A 10867-nucleotide genomic window follows, 5' to 3' on the forward strand; every position below is an offset into this window, starting at 1 on the left:
AGATAAACTTGGGCTTGAGAACACCATTACCTAAATTGTTCTTCGCGTCAGGAGAGAAAAGAAAATGAGAATTTATACTTGCATCTAATAAAGCTAAGTATGTCTATTATGTGTGTGTGTGTGTGTGTGTGTGTGTGTGTGTGTGTGTGTGTGTGTGTGTGTGTGTGTGTGTGTGTGTGTGTGTGTGTGTTAATAGATACAGCGGGAGATTTAGCGAACTGGTGATGAAATAACAATAAGAATAAACGTTATCTCTTCATTAGCCATGTTAATAAGAAAGGTTGTCAGTCTTTATTAAGTACGTCATTTTGTAGTAGCGTTCTGAGTAGATTTACATATTTTATTTTACTTACCTACATACTTCACTGATTAGCTTATTAGCACACACACACACACACACACACACACACACACACACACACACACACACACACACACACACACACACACACACACACACACACACACACACACACACACACACACACTCAGAGAGAGAGAGAGAGAGAGAGAGAGAGAGAGAGAGAGAGAGAGAGAGAGAGAGAGAGAGTCACAAAAGAACGGAAGGAAAGATAAAATAAAAGAAAAGGAATAGAAAGAGGTAGAAGCAATTGTTGTAACCACCATCCCCACACACGACCACCACCACCACCACCACCACCACCACCACCACTACCCTTAGCTGCCTCGACTGGGGGAAGAAAGAGGAAGCAGAGAAAGAGAAGAAGGAGGAAGAAGAGGGGAATAGCAATCGCTCGTTTTACATGACTCAAGCAGAGTTGGTGTGAGTGTGAAGTGAACCCTTGCTTAGCTTGCATCTCGCCCTGCACTGATAACATCCAAGCAGCCTCCCGCCGCTCACCCCCGGGCACGCCACCACCTTCAGGAGTGTCACTTGGGTTATGGGGTTATGTACGAGTTTGTGTATGCTGGTGGTGGTGCTGGTGGTGTTGTGTTGTTGTTGTTGTTGTTGTTGTTGTTGTTGTTGTTGTTGTTGTTGTTGTTGTTGTTGCTCTTCTTGTTTTAATATAAATTAGTGGTGGTGGTAGTAATAGTAGTAGTAGTAGTAGTAGTAGTAGTAGTAGTGGCTGTGGTGGTGAAGGTGATGGTGGTAGGAAGAAAAAGGAAATAATATTAATGGTAATAATGAAAATAATAATAATAATAATAATAATAATAATAATAATAATGATAATAATAATAATAATAATAATAATAATAATAATAGCAACAACAATAATAATAATAGTAATAACCGAAAATCGCCATTTTAAACGAATTTCTTTGTGATATTTACTGTTTCTGGTCAGGTCATAATTCTCTCTCTCTCTCTCTCTCTCTCTCTCTCTCTCTCTCTCTCTCTCTCTCTCTCTCTCTCTCTCTCTCTCTCTCTCTCTCTCTCTCTCTCTCTCTCTCTCTCTCTCTCTCTCTCTCTCTCTCCTGCGGGGATTGGTGGCGGGTCGCGGCATATCTGTAGCCAGTCTAGGCAGATGCGCGTGTCCTTTCCTCCCAGCTGAACAGGAAGGCTTCACTTGGAAAATGGAGGCTTCATCAGGGCGGGGATTAGGGTGCGGGAAACCTTAGGGGTGAATGGAGGCTGGGGATTATTGCACCTCCCGGCCGCTGAGATGTCACGCTGGGAGTGATGGTGTTAGTAATAATAATGGTGATGGTAATAGTAATAATGGTAATAATAATAATAATAATAATAATAATAATAATAATAATAATAATAATACGAAGAATAAAAAGCTGATGAAAAAAAGATGAAAATAGTGAGTATGATGACGTATGCTAATGATAATCCAGGAATTACAGTAGTGCCGGCTATATTATTATAAATGCCACAAAATTATAAGAAATACGAGTCTACCCAATTCCCAGTCACATCCATCCCTTAACCTTCTATGTAAATTCACCCCATGTAAAATTCCACACACGTAAATACTCTTCAACTAGAAAATAATTCCCTCCCTAATGAACCTCCGTGACTTAGCCGAGCTTCAGGCAGCGCTGTGGGACTCCTTCCATCACGGGAGGCTTGCGAGTATTTGGGATTAAATTTCACGTGGATTTGAGTATTCGTGACTAGAGGGACGTTTACACACACACACACACACACACACACACACACACACACACACACACACACACACACACACACACACACACACACACACACACACACACACACACACACACACTTTACACCTCCCCTTCCTTCCCTCTTCCCTCACCTTCACTGGCACCCACCCACCCATTGTAACTCAACACTCCCTTCCTCTCCTATTCCCTCGCTGCCACCCACACACACCCCCCACATCATCACCTATGAACCCAGACCACCTTCGCCTCCTCAGCCAAGCGTCACCCACCGCCCCCTCGTACCTTTCCCTCTTTGTGCTCCTTACTTTGCGACGCTGAGATTACCCTTGCCTCCTCACCTGCTGGCGGGGCCTCTCATGAGCTATGCACCTGCCAAGAACAGTCCCCGGAGCATGATGGAGCAGACAAGGCGTGAGACGGACTAGATTTGGAGGAGGATGGGGAGGAGGAGGAGGAGGAGGAGGAGGAGGAGGAGGAGAATACGGAAGTAGGAAGTAAAGCTTGTTTAGGAAGAGGAGGAGGACGAGGAGAAGAGGTGAAGGTACGAGGAATAGCTGTTTTAGAAGTGAGAGGAGGAAAAGAAGGTGGAAAAAGAAAACGAAGAACAGGAGGAGGAGGAGGAGGAGGAGGGGAAGAGGACAAGAATAACGAAGATGGAAGAAAAGCTTGTTTAGAAGGAGAAGAAAGAAAATGAAGAGGAAGAAAGAAAAACTTAAAAAGGAAAAGAGCAGGAAAGTAGGAAGAAACCAGTGTGTAGAAAAATGAGGACGACGAAGAAAAGAAGAGGAAGAGGAAAGAGGAAATGGAAAGGAGTGATGGTAATGCGTAGCTAGAGGTGAAGTAGGAGAAAGAATGGTAGGAAAAAGAGAAGTAATGGTTGTTGTTGTTGTTGTTGTTGTTGTTGTTGTTGTTGTTAGCTGTGGGTAGGAATACAAAGAGGAAACGAAGAGCAGAAGAAAGTATTAAAGTAAATGTCCAACGAAGCGAGAAGCAGGTAAAAGGGAGGAAAGAGGGGAGGAAAGGGAAGACAATGAGCGCGAGGACGGTAAAAGAAACACGAATATAATAAGGAAGATGAAAGAGAGAGGAAGAGAAGGAAGAAGAAAGAGAAATAGGAGGAACTAAACTCTCTCTCTCTCTCTCTCTCTCTCTCTCTCTCTCTCTCTCTCTCTCTCTCTCTCTCTCTCTCTCTCTCTCTCTCTCTCTCTCTCTCTCTCTCTCTCTCTCTCTCTCTCTCTCTCTCTCTTTAAGCCTCAGTTTTATTACATTTGCTTTATTTTCCATTTCGATTCTTCTTTCTCTCCTTTCTTCTTTCTCTTCTCTTTTCCTTCCTTTTTCTTTCCTCCTCATCCATCCATTACTCCCTTCATCTCTCCCCTTCCCTCTCTGCTTCTTTCTCTTTCTGTTCGCAGCAGTTTCTCCCCTGCTCTCTCTCTCTCTCTCTCTCTCTCTCTCTCTCTCTCTCTCTCTCTCTCTCTCTCTCTCTCTCTCTCTCTCTCTCTCTCTCTCTCTCTCTCTCTCTCTCTCTCTTTCCCCTCTCCTTCATTTATTTCTTATCTCTTTGCCCCTCTTTCTTTCTTATCTCCTTTCCCCTCCTGTCCTTCCATCTCCCCTTTTACTTTCATTCCGTGTTCTAAATTCCTCTTGTTGTTTTCCTACCTTCCCATTTCTTCTCGTCCTTTCTTCCCTCTTCTATTTATGCTTTCCATTTCCCCCTCTTTCTATAGACTCTTCTCTTCTTCCCATTTTTGTTTCCCTATATTTTTTTTATCTTCTCTCCCTAACTCGTCCATTTCTTTATCTTTCTTCTTTCTCCCATCCTTTATTTGTTCTTTCTGTTTCACCTCTTTCTGTCTACCCTCCTGTCTTTCCTTTCCATTCGTTTATTTTGTTTTCTTCTTCTTCTCTCCTTTCTCTTCTGCGTCCATTTCTTCCTCTTTGTGGTTTCCCTCTGTGTCTTGCTTCACTTCACTTTCCTGTTTATTTGTTCATTTCAATTATTTTTCTTCTGCTTCTTCATTTTATCCATATTTCTCCATTTATTCTGTTTCCTTCTTAACTTCCTTTCGTTCTCAGTTTATTGCCTCTCTTCTCCTCTCTTTCTCTGTCTACATGCATTCCAATTTCCTTATTTTTGTTGTTTACCTTTTTATCCCTCTTCTTTTTCCGCTTGTCTGTTTTCCCCATTTATTTCCTCTTTCCATCCTCCTTTTCTTCCTCAATTTCCTTTATTTCACAACTATTCATCCCTGTCCTTCTTTTTCCTCCTCTTTCCCTACTCCATCCTCTTCTTCCTTTCTCTTTCACCTCCCTTCTGCGCCTTCTTCAGTACACACACACATACACACAGTCTCTCTCTCTCTCTCTCTCTCTCTCTCTCTCTCTCTCTCTCTCTCTCTCTCTCTCTCTCTCTCTCTCTCTCTCTCTCTCTCTCTCTCTCTCTCTCTCTCTCTCTCTCTCTCTGTCTCTCTCTCTCTCTCGTTCGTTAATTACCTCCTTTCCCGTATCCTGAGCAAGGACGGGACTGCCTTATCTTCATCGCCCTTCTTATACTGACTTAAGGAGAGGAGTTACATAAGGGTCCCCGGGCCGTCTAGTGCTCTCCAGTCTCGGTAGATGGCAGCACGTCGCCCAGGACTAAAGAGGATTAGTTTTCATAATGCTCTTGGTGAATTTCTACAAGGAAGGAACATGCCACTAAGGGACTTTTTAATGAGTGTTGCGGGTGTATTGTTAGCTGTCTTAGGGCTGATTTGGGTTGCGTTAGCTTGGGTTGGTGTGTGAGGTTAATTTTGGCAGGGCTGAAATGAAGGTTTGAATGTGGTGTCGTATGTGTGTGTGTGTGTGTGTGCGTGTGTGTGTTGGCCGGGCTTGATTAAATCTTGAGAACGTGCTTGGGTTTTATCGTTGTTGCTGTTGTCGTTGTTGTTTTTCTTAGCTGTGTAAAGTTTTTTTTTTTCTCTTAGTTGCTTTTGAATTTTTAGTTGTTTTTGCTGTTTTTTCCAAGGTTAGTTTTTCTTTCCTTCCTTCATTTGTTTCTTTCCTTTCTTTTTTCCTTCTTGTTTTAGTTTTTTTATTATTATTATTATGTTGTTGACATTCTTATTGTGTGGTTAGTACTTCTTTTCTTTCTTTCTTGCTCTTATTGTTAGTTTTGTCAGGCTCCTGGTTTGATTTGGCTTTGCATAATTTTTTAGTAATTTAAATAAGTTCTGAGTTAAGAATGAATTTTTTTGTTTCATTTGTCTAACTTTTTTTTAACTGAGGAATTTGTATTGAATATCATAATTATATATATATATATATATATATATATATATATATATATATATATATATATATATATATATATATATATATATATATATTTTTTTTTTTTTTTTTTTTTTTTTTTTTTTTTTTTAGGGGCACCGGCCAAGTTCAACAAAAACTGTAATACAAAAAAAAAAAAAGGCCCACTGAAGTGCCGGTACCCAAACAGTCATAAGCGGTAGTCAAAAGTTACAGGACAATTGTTTTGAAACCTCCCTCTTGAAAGAATCCAAGTCATAGGAAGGTGGAAATACAGAAGCAGGCAAGGAGTTCCAGAGTTTATCAGAGAAAGGGATGAATGACTGAGAATACTGGTTAACTCTTGCATTAGAGAGGTGGACAGAATAGGGATGAGAGAAAGAAGAGTCTTGTGCAGCGAGACCGCGGGAGGAGGGGAGGCATGCAGTCAGCAAGATCAGAAGAGCAGTTAGCATGAAGATAGCGGTAGAAGGCAGCAAGAGATGCAGCACTGCGGCGATGTTTTTCTCTCTTTTCTTTCATCTTTCTCTTTTATTCTCGCTTTTGTTAGTTTTCTGCCTCTAAATCCGTCGATTATTATTATTGTTTTGTTATTGTTAATTTTACTGAGTTTTTTCAGGATAACTTTGAGTTCTTTGTTAATTTTGATATATTTATCTTTCTTTTCAATCTTGTTGACGGTATATTACTAACCTATCAAGTAGTTAGTTCTCATTATTTTTTATCATCACAGTTTTCAATCATATTGCTGCTTCTTGGATTTTTCGGTAATTTTATTGTAACTACTTAACTCGTTTCTTTTAAGGTACTTTGCTAGATCTTAGCTCTCCGGAAGTTTTGTGTCCTGTTAAAAGTATTGTCCAAGCAGCGTGGAGTTCTCAAGACGCCTCCAGCAGCTGTCCCGCCGCCCACACGAATCTTTGTATTGGCAGCCCAAAATCGTCTCTGTCTGTCACTTTACCGACATCAAAGGAGAACTGGAGCGTGATAGAGGATACAAAACATAAAAGAATAGAAAATGTAAAATTGTAAACGAAAACTAAAGTTGTCATTCTCAGATTCAAAGTAAAAGTTAACGCCTTCCTGTTAACTCGTTCAGCGTCGTCCTAATTGTTGTTTTCACTTTCTTTTTTTCTTTTTTTTCTTTCCCTTGTCTGTTCATCGGGGAGACTCTGCTTTCGCCTGTATCACTTCCAGAATTCTTTATCAATGCTGTTTCTTGAATTTCTACAGTGATGAGTATAATAGATAAGGATAACAATAATAATAATAATAATAATGATGATGATGATGATGATGATGATGATGATGATAACAACAATGATAATAATAATAATAAACCTACCATCTGTCCAAGGAAAAGAACAAAAACAACCAGCTTGCCACACGTTCATGACATTACTTACCAATCACTTCCTGCTTACACAGTCACACAATTCACCAACATACGTGTGTCCTCATGCCTCTCACACTTGGCAGGAGACACCCATGCTTCCCTCTTGTGTACATAGACATGCCAGTGTGTGTGTGTGTGTGTGTGTGTGTGTGTGTGTGTGTGTGTGTGTGTGTCAGGCCATACGCAGTGTACAACTAATGTTTACACTGCTCACCCCTTAGGATACGACTCTGCAATTACAATTTATGAGGAAATAACTTCACGGGAATACCATGCAGGGGTGAGGGCGAAACATGAAAAAAAAAACATTCATACACTTTTTTTTTCTTCTTTTTTTTTTTTCTTTTTTCTCTGTCCCTTTTTTTTTTCAGCAGCTCGCTTATATGTGTCAGTCGCTGCAATAAAAGTCCATAAATATTTTTTGGGACATTCCTGCTGCAGACGAAGGTATTATGGATTTTAAAAGGAGGGGAAAAAATGTGGCAAATCAGGATCAGCCGTCATGATTTATTGCTCTGCCACTCTGTCCGCCCGCCGTTTTCTGTTGGTTTTAAGGGAAACTTTGCCACACTAGAGAGCGGGGCTATAATTAGTTATAGGTAGATGGATAGAATAATGCTAGGTAAATAAATTCATAGTAATGATAACAGCTGTCATTACCTTTATCGTGTCATTGTTATTATTATTATTATTATTATTATTATTATTATTATTATTATTATTATTATCATTATTATTATCATTATCATCATTACTATTATCAGTAGTAACAGAAGTAGTAGTAGTAATATCACTACTACTACTACTACTATTACTACTACTACTACTACTACTACTACTACTACTACTACTACTACTACTGCTGCTGCTGCTGCTGCTGCTGCTGCTGATGATGCTAATGATGATGATGATGATGATGATGATGATGATGTTGCTGCTGCTGCTGCTGCTGCTGCTGCTGCTGCTGCTGCTGCTGCTGCTGCTGCTGCTATCATCATTTCACACACCTGCTATCATCATTATTCCACACATCGATCTCCACAAGGCGAGGCAATTAATCAAATATTAATCAAAGGTAAACCTAAACTGAATATTTATCAATCCTGCAAAAGAAAAAAAAATTACACGCACGCACACGCACAACCTTCATACATAAATAATTCAAAACTCCATCATCGCAATACTTCCATAATTCATGTCACTCACAGTGATTTAAGAATCTTGCATACAGAAAGACTGATGAAACCAAGGGGCAGGATGGCTAGCTGGCTGGCTGTACGTACGTAGTGTTTGACTTCGCCCCTCTTCTCTGGCTGGTGTCCGGTCTGCCTCCATCACTTACCGCCCCGTGTGATTTACGAGCGCGGGTCTGTTTGCACCACTGACGCTGAGTAGTCCGACTTGGCATCGATGGTATCATTCCCTCATATTTACGGCCATTCATGCCGCCGAGGAAGACCTTTTGATATTGGCATATGGAAATGATGGTGAGTCTCAGCCAGGCGCGCACGCACGCACGCACGCACACACACACTCACACACACACACACACACACACACACACACACACACACACACACACACACACACACACACACACACACACACACACACACACACACACACACACACACACACAAGGAGGTAGGTCGCCTTGGTGTTTGTGAAGGTCAAGTTTGGTCTCTGGGAAGGAAGACCAGGGCCTTGCTAATGATGTTCGGGAAATCAGTTCGTGCTGGAGACCGAACAGTGGGGCTAAGTCTCCTTATATAGCGGGAACCAGAAGATGCGTAACCAGTATTTTCGCACAAACAAACAAACAGTGAAGCAAGCCATGCAGCCAAGTTAAAATGCATTGTTGATTCCTAGCTGAAGTTACTATTTGTACTCTCTCTCTCTCTCTCTCTCTCTCTCTCTCTCTCTCTCTCTCTCTCTCTCTCTCTCTCTCTCTCTCTCTCTCTCTCTCTCTCTCTCTCTCTCTCTCTCTCTCTCTCTCTCTCTCTCATTGCCCGTAAGCAGTACATAACAAGAAATAGCGGATTCAAGCTTGATGTAAGTTGGATTTAAGAAGAGACAGGAAGGAATTAGCTCTAAAATGAAGTAGTAGATGAATAGATTAGACTGAGGCATTTGGGAGCTTTAAAAAAAGATTAGATAAATTTATAGATGGGGATGATGGGTCGAAATAGGTAGGCATGTTTCATACAGGAACTGCCACGTGTAGGCTTCACTGTTTCCTGTAGCTTCCCTTATTCTCTCTCTCTCTCTCTCTCTCTCTCTCTCTCTCTCTCTCTCTCTCTCTCTCTCTCTCTCTCTCTCTCTCTCTCTCTCTCTCTCTCTCTCTCTCTCTCTCTCTCTCTCTCTCTCTCTCTCTCTCTCCCTCCCTCCCTCCCTGTTTCTACACGTTTGGCTCATCCTCTCCTCCTCCTCCCACTGCCTCAAGCTTGCAGACGCTCGCACTTCGATGTTAAGCTGCGAAAAAGAAATTCCTTTTGTGCATGACTTCTGCAGACACATTTTGCTGGCGATGTCTAGCCTTGGGTGTCTCAGTTTCGCCACCCTCAGCATCCAGGCTTGGGCGTCAGGGAACACATCACACGCTGCATGACATAATGAGAACAGTACAGAAAATCCCACGAATATATTTTTTTCTAGTTTATTTTTTTTTGTTTTTTTCTATTACAGTAAAATATAAAAGAAAAATGTGTAAATCTTGTTGTTGTTGTTGTTGATTTTTTTTAATCCAAAGGCGATTGTTTTTGGCTTTTTTTTTCCCAGGATTCCACTCTCAGGCGGGCAGACAGGCAGACAGGCAGACAGACAGGCATCTTCCTCCACTATTTGTATTTATATCGAACTCTTGTCTTACTCGTCTCTTGGCGATAACATGAATCTTTACTTTCCGTTTTTCTCACTCTGGCTTTCATTCTTTTCCTATACCTTTCGTCGTCTCGTTCCTTATATTCTCTCTTCTTCCTTCTTTATCGAATCGGCACACACGGACATTAGTGCTCTACATTAAACCATATACCGTAACTTTACCCATAGATAAATATTTTCCCACGAACATTCCATCCCAAATTGACTTCCCTATGATAAATTGCGTTATAACAATTAGCTTACATCATTTATCAAAACAAGTAATATTTTAGGTGAAACTCTCATGGAAGAATCTTGGTGGCTGCAATGTACTTGAGTTGAATGCACGTAGAAGCACTCCAAGCACGGGTACGTACAGTCTTTCACTAGACCTCGCTTCTTCCTCAAAAATATATGGCGTTAAGAACCTCGACCTTTCAGTATTCCGCCTTGGTATTCATTCACGCTGGGTTGACGCGCAGTGTGTGTGTGTGTGTGTGTGTGTGTGTGTGTCGGCAGGAACCCCTTGAGAGCAGAGGCATGTTCAGTGGCCTTTTGGGAGCACCGGATCGCGACTCTGCTAATCTCGTGAACTCTGACCCATCGATGTATACTGCCTGGCTCCGTGTTTGGCTTTTAGGGATGGTTATATTTCTTTGTCTTCATCTTGAGTGTTTTTTTTTCGTGTGGGGGTTGGACACACACACACACACACACACACACACACACACACACACACACACACACACACACACACACACACACACACACACACACACACACACACAGAAAAAAAAAGACATAGATACGGAGGAAAGACCACACGAAAGTAACTTGGGCCATGTAATGCTGTAAAAAATTAAATGGAAAAAGGTAAATAGAACTTAGAAGGTAAGAACACACACACACACACACACACACACACACACACACACACACACACACACACACACACACACACACACACACACACACACACACACACACACACACACACACACACACACACTCTCTCTCTCTCTCTCTCTCTCTCTCTCTCTCTCTCTCTCTCTCTCTCTCTCTCTCTCTCTCTCTCTCTCTCTCTCTCTCTCTCTCTCTCTCTCTCTCTCAAGTAATTACCAACATGTCATTATTATCTCCTTTTATGAACAGTTCCACTTTCCCAAACTACTCGGTTATTGCCTCTCTGATGCCGTGGCGGGGTCCTGGAAGTAA

The 10867-nt window shown here is 41.5% G+C and overlaps 1 protein-coding gene across 1 annotated transcript in view; it reads left to right on the forward strand.

Annotated features, from left to right (window-relative positions):
* Positions 1-10867, forward strand: part of LOC135106901 (neural-cadherin-like) — a 121373-nt gene that overhangs the window by 54808 nt on the left and 55698 nt on the right. The gene's annotated exons all lie outside the window — the stretch shown is intronic.

The sequence above is a fragment of the Scylla paramamosain genome, chromosome 2 (genome assembly GCF_035594125.1).
Source record: "Scylla paramamosain isolate STU-SP2022 chromosome 2, ASM3559412v1, whole genome shotgun sequence".
Taxonomy (NCBI): domain Eukaryota; kingdom Metazoa; phylum Arthropoda; class Malacostraca; order Decapoda; family Portunidae; genus Scylla; species Scylla paramamosain.